At 33.8% G+C, this 12,907-nt stretch overlaps 1 long non-coding RNA gene across 1 annotated transcript in view; it reads right to left on the bottom strand.

The window, feature by feature from the left end:
- The window catches only part of LOC129146494 (uncharacterized), a 133,425-nt gene that overhangs the window by 64,466 nt on the left and 56,052 nt on the right, over nt 1-12,907 (bottom strand). The window lies entirely within an intron of this gene.

The raw sequence follows: 12,907 nt of genomic DNA, 5'->3' as shown, positions 1-12,907 counted from the left end.
CTAGTTGTTATTTACATGGAATTTACAATACACTAATAAATTAATTTTTGTCATTTTTATATAACAGATTATTTTTAAATATATCAACCTATAGAGGCAGTGGGGGGAGGTGAATATATCAATCATTTAATGAATTAGTTTTAATAAATCTGTATTTTATATTATAGTTGACATGTGACAGAGAATAGATTAGGTGTTCAATCAATGCTGAATGCAATTACAAGTATCTAGGTATATGTGTGTATCTGTGTGTGTGTGTGTGTGTGTATGTAACTGAATGTGTGACCTATAAGTTCTATAGAGCTTCTCTTACTCTGTGGTGCCCCTTACTTTAATTCTACCACATATTCCTTGCCTGGTAAGGATTTGGGCTGACCCACTCCTGATATTTTAGTCCTATAATTTAATTATGCTGTTAGTCTCCCAGACTCCACCTAAAGACAATTGAAAACAAAAAACAAAAGCAAAGAACCTTACTTTTGCAGTGTTCAGTAATTTTATATGGCTGCATTACAGAGTAGCCAAGAAATTAGCAATTTTGTTTTTTCCTTTTTCTGATTTTAGTACAAAAGTCTCATCTTTCTTAGGACATATAGGGTAGTGGGATTCCATTTTTTTTCTACAGTGATGCTGAGGAAAGTGGTGCATTCCTTATCATTTAATCACCAGTTAGTCACTCTTTTGGCAGTATTTGAAAGTGTGTGTATGTGTGTGTGTGTTGGGGAGCTAGGGATTAGAGTAGGAGAAATAGATGGGTAGGAGGAAAACAACATATAAATGTCATCCTATTTTCCAGAGGAGATGTAATGATTGAAAAATTCATACCAAGGGCACTACCTTCACCGCTAAAATGACCAGGAAAGAGTTCTGAACTTCAAGGAGAGAGAGTTCATGATTAATCTATCTATATCCACAACTGCATGACGCTTCTACCATGATAAAGAAATTATCATGGTAAATGACAAAACAATCATATTACACTGTTTCCATAGTCCTTCACTGAAATTTGACTTCTATTACCAGTCTCCAGTTTGTTTGTATGTAAAAGCAACTGTTAAATGAGAACATTTGACTAAATGCCCATTAAAATGTTTAAAGTACACTGACAGTTAAGGCTTTGTCTGCTCAGAACAGATGGAAGATCTGGACAGAATGAGATGGGATGTTACCTGATCCATTTATTGGCACACGAATGTCTAAACTTCAGCCAAAAAATGCTTAGAGACATTGTCAAAAATATATGAGACTCTTAAAACTCCTTTTTCCCCCCTTCATCCAAAAGAAAATGCATTTAGTTCAGTCCTGGATTAAAACCATTAAAAGTCTTATGTGGATAAAATCTATTCATAATTATTTTGCATAGACTAATAAATTGAAAAGCATCTGTTCACAGTAGATGGCCAGTTGCTTAGGAACAAGGAATAATGTTCTATCCACTTTTGTATATTCAAAATTAATTTATTCAGTAGTTTATGTCTAATATTTAAGTATATTAGTAGGCACCTTCCTAAGAGCTAAACCCTTCCACCTGGGTATTGTTTCCACTTGCTTAGAGAAAGTAAGCTAATCAGTTTGGTACATTTTCTTAGCTAACATAGTAGAGATATGCATGGAACATGAGGAGAGACAACAATTCTATTCTATGCTGGGGTTGAGAGGTCAAAGCTTTCCTGGTGGTGATACTTGAGCTGAGTTATGAAGCATAATAGAAAATAAGGAAAAATATGTAGGATAGAGATGAAGTGCAAATCAGCAAAATGTGAGGAAGTGATATGTTTGAGAAAATAAAAGCATAGATCAGGTTGAGGGACCCAGATATAAGGATATTATTCTTTAATTCTGAAACATATAGGACCACAGAAATTTTTTTTTACAAGGAGTGATATGGTAAAATTTGGAGTTTACATATATCCCTTTTGTGGCAATGTGGAAATTTCATAGGAATGAAACAATACTGAATGCTGTGAGAAGGACTTTTGTTTAGTATTCTTATATTTAAGTGGTACATGTATATTCTACAATGAAATAGAATACATTTGTTAAGGCCAATGATTTTTTTCAGCTCTTGAATTTAGCAGACCCTTCAAATGAAGACTACAGGTACTATGTTACACATTTTGTTTCATGAAAGTATTTACAAAGCATTCTGGTTGTTGACAAAAAATAGAAGTTCTACAAATACATAACTAGAAACATTTACACATTTTTAAGGAAAATTCTTAAATTGGGACTGAGTTATATGGTATATTAATTATGTATATTATATGTAATAATATATTATATATAGTTAAATATTATAATAAAATATGATATAGATCTAGTTTAAAAATAAATGGAAGTGTACTAAAGTCTTACATTGGATTCTCTAGAAATAGTCTTCGGGAAAGATTGCTTGAGAGAGTGCTCCTGGGAAAAGAGAGGTGTAGGAGGCAGGGAAAGTTAAGAGTGAAAAGATAAACATGGGTGTTTTCTTGGAACACAAATCACATCAAAGAATATATCACACCTAATACCAAGAGACCAGATTTTTTAACTACTTTGGTGAAGAAAGTAATACTCTCCAACAATACAGCAGACCTATTCTCTGCACATTAAGAGCTTTTCTCCAACTTCCAGAGCCCAGAGGAGAGCATGGTCCTGCTCAAGGGGTGGGAAGGAGGACATCAACAATGTTGATTACACTGTAAACCAAAAGTTACAATTGTGGTTTGTACCTTTTTTTTGTATTCACTAAATGGTGCTTCCATTGGCCTTTTCAGTTGTATTTAAAAATACAGTATATTTAAAAATATATCAAAATTTCAAGTGGTATATTAGAATTCATGAAAATATCTTCTAATTTATGTATCCAAATCATGCACTTATTTATCTAATTTAATTGCAAAAAAATATATTTACACATTGAATGCCTTTAAACATTGAATGCCAATTTTCAATTTTTACCCATGGTTTAAAATCCTTGAAAAGTAAGGGTTTCAGTGGAAGTACAGAGACAACCTTAATTACTGAACTGGAAATAGTAATGCTCTAATAGCTAAATAGCAGATTGCATTTCTATTGAGGAAACAAGTAAGCCATGAAGTGCAAGTAGAAAGATGAGACATATGTCTCCTGCACTCAGCCTCAGCTAAGATGACAATGTTCAGATCCAGTTGGATTCTTAATCAGATAACTTTATCAGGTACAAAGAGTTGTAACTCTCACTGGTCATTAAAAAATAGCTCTTAAAAAAATAGCTCCCGAACGGTGAAAAAGGGGAGATGTCTGTTTCTTCTGTTCATTGGCACTAGAATTTGCCAGCAGTATTTTCATGCCTACTTCTGAGGACTTTTATAATTTTTTTCTCAGAAATGGTACAATTTAAAGATACTAAAGACTTTACTCATAGAGCATCCACAGCAAAAAAAGAAAAGAAAGAAAAAAAACCTAAAAACTTTTCACATTTGCAATGCTTTATTCTTTGAGGATAAATCATAAGTTTTTATTTTTTTTGAAAAGGGATATATTCTTAATTAAAATAAAGACTAAAAGACTTGTGAACAAAAAAGGAGGACACCTATTTGGTCTGTGTAGACAACTGTGGTAACAAGCTTCTTTAGCAGTGAAGAGCTAAGGAACTATGTAAAGCTATATGAATCTGATATACTTGGTGTCAGTTTTCCTGTAAAAAATTGAAATAAAATGCAAACATAGGAGTAAAAAATACTGCAGTTATAAAATAAATTATTTCACTTTAAATAATAGCACTTTTAGGAAAACTAGTATATTTAGTTATTCTTTTATCCTATACTCTGGCAGGCAAGATTAGAAAAGGAGTGATAAGCACGATATTTGTGCCCTTACTCCCTTGTTCTTATACAGTTGAGGTTTTTAATTCTAATTGCATGATCTATTTACATGACATATTATTAAAAGGAAGAAGACTTAAAAGGAATACATGTGTGTATATATGCATTTATATGCATGTTTGCTTTCATATATGCATGTGTATATATATATATACATTATGTCTCACATATAACTCATACAAAACTTTATTTCCATCCACAAAAATGTGATCTACATGGATTAAAGACTAGGATGTTAATTACAAAAGAACAAAATACAAAGAAGAACACATAAGCAAAACAGTCTATGACATTTGCTGCAGTGATATCTTTGGGGACTTGATTCTACTGGTGAGGGAAACAAAAAGAAAAAACAGAGATATATGCATGCCTACGTACATTGCAGCACTATAGCCAGGATATAGAGATAAGCTAAGTACCCAACACTAGTGGAGTGGATTAAGGAAATGTAGAACTTACATACAACACGATACTAATTTGCTATAAAAAAAGAAGATGAACTTTTGCCATTTGCTGCTGTATGGATAGAACTGGAGGGAATTATGCTGAGCAAAATAAGTCAGAAGGACCAAAATGAGTAACAGCTGATTTCATTTATGTGCAGAATATAAAGAAACAAGACAAAATGAAGGACAGACAACTAAACCAAAATAAGCCCTAGAAATCTGATTGCAGAACTGAGTCTATCAGGAGAGTATGGGGAGAGAGGATGAAAGGAGGAAAGAGGTTCAACAGACTGCTGTGATGCCTTGGTGATGGGTGTGATGTGGTAACAGTCATCTGATGAGGTATGCACCTATAAAAGGTAGCTAATAGTTAATATATTAATAAAAGGTATAAGGGCCTCCCCGGTGGCGCAGTGGTTGAGCGCTGGGTTGCGAAGCTGCCCGCAGCCTCTGCAGCGGCGGTTCGATCCCTGGCTGCTCCCCGGCCAACAGAGGAGGGTCCCACATGTTGCGCAGACCTCTCCTGCCGCCCGCTGCTCCCCTCCGCAGTGTAATTCGGTCCTTCTGCCTGCTCTGCTCCCTGATCTGGCTCTGGTGAATTTTCTCACCCTCCCACGCTTCTGACTGTACCCAGTGCTTGTATAAATAAATAAATCTTTTTAAAAAAATAAATAAAATAAATAAAAGGTATATAATGATTTTTAAATTCCTGAAATTCCTCCTTTCTATGTTCCCTATTTAATAATCCAGTTTCCCTTCCAGTTGCATAGGAGAGATACATGAATTAATGTTTTTTTCAGAAATACAGAAAACAGGATATAGATGTTTTATCCAGGAAAAGGGGGAAAAAGGGAGCACATTTTCCTACTCATATAGGTTGTCAGAAGAAGGGAAAAGCAGACTCATATCACCCAGCAGAGTTGCAGAACAAGGTTAGGTGGGAAATTTAAAGACAGAGAGTCTCTCATTTTTTTATTGTTATTTTTAAATTTTATATATTTTATATAATTTTTCATTTTTGCGCAATGTATGCATTTTCATCTTAGTTATAGGCCCCATACAATTCCCAAACCCCTTGTTTTGATCCTACTCCCTCTGCCCCTACCCTCTGCCCTGTAGTGTGTCTCTGGTTTATAGTTGCTTGTTGATTTCATTTTTTACTTTATTATAATTAGTCTTTTACCTGGTCCCTTATTTAGGTTTTCAAAATTCCTGCTATGAGTGAGACCATCTGGTATAAGCTATGAAAACAACCCAAATGCCCAAAAATAAATGACTGGATCAAGAAGATGTGGTACAGGGACTCTCTGGTGTACAGGGACTCTCTGGTGGCGCAGCAGTTGAGCGCTGGGTTGTGAAGCTGCCTGCAGCCTCTGCAGCACCGGTTCCATCCCTGGCCACCGGGCAAGGGTCCCACATGGTGAGAAGACCTCTCTGGCTGCCTGCTGCTCCCCTCAGCAGTTTATTTTGTCAGTCTGCCTGCTCTGCTCTCCCCTCTGGCTCTGGTGAATTCTCTCACCCTCCCGCACTTCTGACTGTACCCAGTGCTTGTGTAAAACAAATAAATCTTTAAAACAACAACAACAACAACAAAAAGATGTGGTACATATACACAATGGAATATTAATCAGCAATCAAAAAGGTGTCTCTCATTTTTGACAAAACTTCCATGGGACATGCAGAGTGATAAACAAGCTGAAGGCAAGGCTTAAGGAAGAGGGTTTATTGGCTGTTCCTTTTATATTTGGGGTGTTGTAGAAAGACATATGAAATGTGTCTCCCACATGGTACTTCCTATGAGAATAAAATCACCTCTGAGAAATGCTGAGGTGAAAGGAAAGTCTGCTATTTATCTTTTTTCCTGATTTATTTTACTTAGAATAATCCTTTCCAGTCCCATCCATGTTGTAAATGGCATGAGTTTGTTTTTTTGATCACTGAGTGGTATTTTGTTGTGTATATATATCACATCTTCACAGAGAGGGGAGGGTAGAGGTGGGAACTGGTGGAGGAAGGAAAGACAATGAACTATGGCAGGGCACTATAGGTGCAATTAAAAAAAAGGAAGATGCCAAGGTTTTTTTTCAGACAACCCCATGTCACATAAATGACATCTACTTCACATGTGCCATGTGGAGGAATATATAAGACCTGACCATTCTATTTAGCAAACTTACTCAGGATTTCACTTAACTAGGAATGAAATTACCCTGTCACGGAAAGCTGCATAGCAGAAAACTTGGGTCAGACCTCAGGGAAAACACAGGGGCAACAACAACCAAGATGAGGTTGAGCCCTCTCTGAGAAACCAGATCACAGATGGCAGCAGCCATCAACTTTACTTTACAGTGTACAAGAACCAATTCTGGCTCAGTCTCTTTTTTTAGAAGCATTAGCCCTTATATATTTCATAAATCACAACTATGCAAACTGTCATATACAAATACCATCTGGAAAGAATCCAGGTGGGATTTGAATCTGAAATATTAAATGATCACAAACAGATTGGATTCCATAAGCTGATAATAAAATGACTTGGTCATTCTGAGTTTAGCACATTGAACTATATTACACTTACAGTGTGTGTGTGTGTGTGTGTGTTAAGACTAATAGTGTGCCTCATATCACACTTGCCTATAATTGGAGGGAAGAGGGCTTCTGGATAAAATTAGATCAATTATAGAATAGTTAAAGAAGCTTAACTTTACTTATTAATCTGAATACAATATAGGCAAATTTGCAATCTTATCATAATTAACACAAATTTCAATTGGGATGATGAGCCTGAAGCACAACACAAAATGTGAATATGAAAACCTTGAGTTCCCCATGCCTGCTTCTTATCATTTCTCTGGCTATTATCCAAAAAATTAAGGGAGATTTTCAGTTTTGTATTTGGGCCCAAAGAAAGTCATCCAAAGCTTAATATATTTTACTCTAAACCAGATGAAGTACAAGAACCTTAGAAAACAAATTATCCACAGGTAGTTTACACTTAGTTTTAAAAATATCTCCTAAAATGAATATCTTGGGCCAAGTTCCTGGGGCTTCCCATCTCATTGATGCACAAGCACCTGCACTATCCTACAGATGAGGGGGCCAAGTCTCTGAGAAATTAGCTAGAACCAACAGACCTTGGGTTTGAATACAGAGACCATGGCTTTTCTCCTACACTGTGTGAAAATATCATATTCTCAAGAGCAAGAAAAGTACTTGAGAATTTTGGCAATAGTTAGGGATGTTACTTGGGAGGAGCAAGTCCCTACAATTATAGAATATGGAAAAATGAGATGTGGGAGGTAGAGATGGGGAAAAATGAGGTGCTGGATAGGAAAGTGTAAAGGCAAATATAAATTTACCAAAATAGCTTTCCAATTTAATATCCATTAGGGGTCTAATGGATATTAATGAGAAGGTTAAAAACTAAGAAGAGGTTAAAAATTAAACAACTGACCCCCAGCTGACCCCTCTAATTTTTTGCCAGATCTTAAATGGTGTAAAACATTGGCGCTTGGATTATTCTAGTCACTTCAAAATGATGTTTAGATTGACAGTTCACATTCCTAGAAGCAGTTTAATAAGAATTACTGTGATCATTTTATGAAGCTCATAGTTCCATAGAAGTTTGAATCCATGCTAAAATTGATAAGAGAGAGAAGGTAATTAATTGCTAAGAGAGGCAGACATACCTAGTTGTTAATTCTAAAGGACAGCTTCCTGGTTTCTCTCAAAGTGTGGGTTCCTGTTTTTGCACTTGTTTCTGATTGCATATGTAATTTTATATTCAAAATCTCTACAGGCAGACGTTTTGATTTTTAAAATGAAAATACAAAGGATTTTATACTTTATGAAGTGAACAAGTAAAATATGTAAGAAACTTATATATGAAAGCAATCGGCATGTGAGATGTCTTTAATTAGGGAACTAAAAATCGAGATTAAAGACAAAAAAGGAGAGGTGAACAAGAGAACCACCAGAATTTGCCATATACTTTAAACTTATTTGGAATTCAGTGAACTAGAAAATGAGAAAAAAATGGTAAAGCAACCCATACAAAAGCCAATTAAAGTAGGCAATTGAACTATTCATAAATATCGCAAAGCTTGACATAAGCAAAATGGAGATTGACTTTTAAAGCTCTAGCTTCTGAAAATTTAAATGCTTTTTTAAAAAAAATGCATGTCACTGTCACAAAAGCAGCATTTTGCTTTTTCTGTGTTTTATTTACAAACAACTCCTTCATATTCAATAAAGATATACATATAGGAAGGAATTCCAAACATTTTAATTTACCTAATTAATCACATAGTAAGTCTAAATGTGAATAGTTGCATATGTAATTCTTTCACCTAAATAAACTTTAAACATATTTGTTAAAATATTCAGTTATAGAGTCTCTGTGTGAAAAACTTACTGAAATCAGATTAAGGGATAAGAATATAGTTCAGTTTTGTGACTCATTGACTTTAAAAATCGCCCATTAGAAAATATCCCACAGTACCATGTACAGATACACACTTAGAACTAAGCCATTATGTTGTAGCTAATTTTTTACAGGAATGTTTTGTACAAGAGCCTGGATTAATATTGGTAAAAGATTTGCTACAAGAAGATATGCATCTTAGAACAGACGAGAGGGGTGTACTGAAAAGAGTTGAAATAGTCATAACAGATAGAAAATTGTGGGGAAAGTGTATTGGTACATTTATAATGATAAGAATGAAAATATATTGAAATTGTGGAAAGGTTAATTTTTAAATTCCTAAAACCAGATTCTACAGGAAGTCTTTCATCTGTCTAAAGTGGGAAAGTTTTTTCATCATGTCTTATTTTATTTTCTAATGGAAAGAACTGCTCATCATCTAGTTACTTAATCAATGCATACTGAGCCCTCTCAACCCCAAATCCACACAACTATAGTCAAAAAAGGGTATTTACTTTCTGTGTCCTGGAAATCATTCTTTTAACTTAATTTCACTTCTCAGAACACTCCAATCTGAATACATTCATTCATGAGGATTTAAGGCAAAAAATGAGAAATGAAGTTTACAGGAAAGATGAAATAAAGGATATGAAGAAATCTTTCAGTTTCACAATGAAATTATTAAAATATTGTAAAACTTCTTTCTTCAAGATTCTTCTCCAATATGTATGCATAGCATATTGTAACTGCCACATATTTGCTCCCCTCTTGTCCTAGTTCTCTCTCTCTCTACATAATTGTCTACATTATTAGCTATATAGTACTACTGTCAAAGCTACATACTGTATCAAATATTTATAAGTCAAGAATTTACCTAAACATAGGCATTTGGTTAATTTCCAAATCTTAATTTTTTTTTACATTTTAATTAATCTGATATTTTCAAAAAAAATTAGAGGGATGTTCTATAAATGACTAGCTTAGAAAATCTTAACATGATTGAAAATGGTAAAAATGATCTGAATTTGAATTTTTGACTGCCATATATGAAAATATTAAAAGATAGTACAATAGAATTAATTTCAAAAGGAAAAATATATTTTAGTATTACCTCTTGGCATTATATTTTTAGCAATTGCAGTCAATTAAAAGCATGAATATCTACACAAAATTTCTGCTAAGAAATATAAAAAAGGCAGATCTTTATAGTGTTTTATGGGTAATTCTGTTTCTATAATTTGTAATTCAATTCTATTTTCTTTCTGAAAGTAACATTTTCTATTCGCCATTATACTTACTTATTTCATGGCAATTTTATAAATGATAAATCATAACAAAGCCTCTAGGAAATGTTTTCCCAAACTGAAACTTTGATTCCAATTTGATCAGCTAATAAATTTACTCCAGAGAATGTATATACATGTCATTAATTCTGAATCTGTGCTTCTTATATATAGCAGTACCATGTTAGAAAAAATGTAACACTAAAGCTAAAAAAGTACATCATCGATTCAATTATAATATTCTAAATATTATCCCAGTATTACAATCTGATCAGTACTGCAGTCATTATCATTTTTTAACTTCTATCTCTTTATATTTTCAAATACTTCCCAGATACTTGAATGGAAGACAAGATCTGAGATCAGCAGACTATTTGACTTGGACACAAATGGCACAGTATTGCAGCTTTGAACTTTAGACATCCATTAACTCATTTTATTTTTTAAATGTACTGAAAGCTATTAAGCAGTGGCTGATTTCCAGGAACTCACTAATATTTACACATAAAATTGTGGAAATAGACAAGCTTCTACTTACTCTGTGAGAAAAAAAAAACTTATCTTCCATGGATAATATAAAATATTATCCAATATAAAATATTAGAAAATTATAATTCAAATTGAGAATTAGAATAATAATAAATTAGAAAGTTACAGCCACAAATGTACGTTCAGATCAATTCAGGCATAGCCATTGTGAGCAGGAACTAGTATTTCAATGACTATATTCTATAAATGGTGCCATGGCTACAAGTCAGTGCACACAGTGTTTCAGATTTGGACTGAATAATTCCTGACTGTACATGCAGGACTGTTCCATTCAGTCTTTGTAGGAATATTTCCAATTAATTAGAAGGAAGTCCTCAACATACAACTACCTTCAATGTAACTATATAAATTTCAGGTGAATATATTTTAAAATATTTCGTTGTGTTCAGGTTTGCTAAAAATCCAAACAGTTGAAAGGGTAAAGTATAATGGCAATTGTCTCACATAAAATTCACAGTATCTTTTTATGAAGGATCCAAAAATATACAACACAATCTTTCTCCATGGTTTTCTGTTCTGTCAAGAAAAAAAAAACAGAAGGAATCATTTTTCTGTCAGAAAAAAATTGGACTCGTAGAAAGAATAGTCTTCTCAGAATAATAGCAAAGTGTTAAGGTGACATTTAATATCTTTGTTCTAATAATCACCTGGCAATACTTACAGATAACTGCAGAGTTTAGAAGTCAAAGGTTTTGAAAATTAGGCAGAGACTCAAGCAGAGCTGTGAATAGATTTCATAAATTCTCAGGGTTTAAAGAATCTTTTAAAGGTTTTTAGCAAAAGCACCTATATGATGCTTGAATTTCTTCTATTAGATCCCCACTAAGTTTTTGCACAGTTAAGTCAGAAAATCTACAGAGACAGAGAGAACCCATTCCATCAGGACTATTATAAAGTTACCTTTATAAGCCAAAATTTGTCTTATAAATATCAGTAAACTGTACTTCATTGGGCCATCAAAATCAATATTGCACTTGAGTTTCTATTAGACAATTTTAAAAAAGTATTTAACTACAAGTCTCTTTACTTCAATGTCTCTCTGCTATTTTATAAAGTACTTCAAGTGTTGTTCCTTGTTTAAAAGGCTTTGTATCCTTAGCACTTAATATAGAGCTATGAGGGGCCTCCCCTGGTGACGCAGGCGGTTGAGGGCAGCACTGTGAAGTTGTCCGCAGCCTCTGCAGCACTGGTTCAATCCCCGCCGGCCGATGAGGGTCCCACATGGCGCAGCAGACCTCTCCTGTCTGCTCCCCTCAGCAGTGTATTTCATCAGTCTGCCTGTTCTGTGCCCCAGTCTGTCTCTGGTGAATCCTCTCACCCTCCTGCGCATCTGGCCTGTACCTTGGTTCTTGTATAAATAAATAAATGAATGAATGAATGAATGAATGAATCTTAAAAAAATATATCGAGCTATGTATATAGTGTGAATATAGAAAAATTGTTAAATGAAAGAATTTCTCCTGAAATATACACTAATTAAAAAGTGAAACACAACATTTTGTCATAAAACTTAGAGTACATCTTGTAGGATATGTGACAGGAGTTAATGAGTAGTGAGCTAAGGGACACCTATTTAGAAAAATGATCAACATTTCCAAATACCTCCCAGATACTTAAATTGAAGGCAAGACCTAAGATCCAGGACACTATATGACTTGGGTACAAATGGCACTGATGATCTCTAAGTAGGAAAGAATGTGTTTAAAGATAAATAATCAGGAATATGATGTTTTGATATTGGTTATTCATATAATCACTGGTAAGTTATGATTCTTTCAAAATCTAATAATTCGAGACATATCTTGCCTTAGAAATGCAGAATAAAAAAATGGTCCCAGTTTCTAAATGTGTTATAGTTTTTAAAGAACACATTCAGAAAGATAAATAAAAGGTTTATAAAGAACATAAATGGCAAGATATTCTGTGTTCATGGATTAGAGGAATTAATGATACTAAAATGTCCAAAGCATCTACAAATGAAAGCAATCCCTAACAATATCCCAATGACACTTTTGCAAAACAAAAAATTCTTAAAATTCATATGGGACCACATAAGACCCCAAACAGTAAAAGCAATCATGAAAAGTAAGAACAAAGCTTGAAACATCACACTCATGATTTTAAAATATATGACAAAACTGTAGTGATCACATATCACAATGGTCTTGACATAAACACAAACACAGTATATATATATATATATATATATATATACACTACTCTCTCTCTCTCTCTCTCTCTCTCTCTCTCTCTATATATATATATATATATATATATATATATACACTACACTTTGGCAAGGGAGACAAGAACACAACACAATAGGGAAAGGAAAAATTTGAATAAATGGTTTTGGGA

This window comes from Talpa occidentalis, unplaced genomic scaffold (assembly GCF_014898055.3).
Source record: "Talpa occidentalis isolate TD23 unplaced genomic scaffold, MPIMG_talOcc4v2.1 talOcc4.2, whole genome shotgun sequence".
Taxonomy (NCBI): Eukaryota; Metazoa; Chordata; class Mammalia; order Eulipotyphla; family Talpidae; genus Talpa; species Talpa occidentalis.
This window is presented reverse-complemented; position numbering and strand designations above follow the sequence as displayed.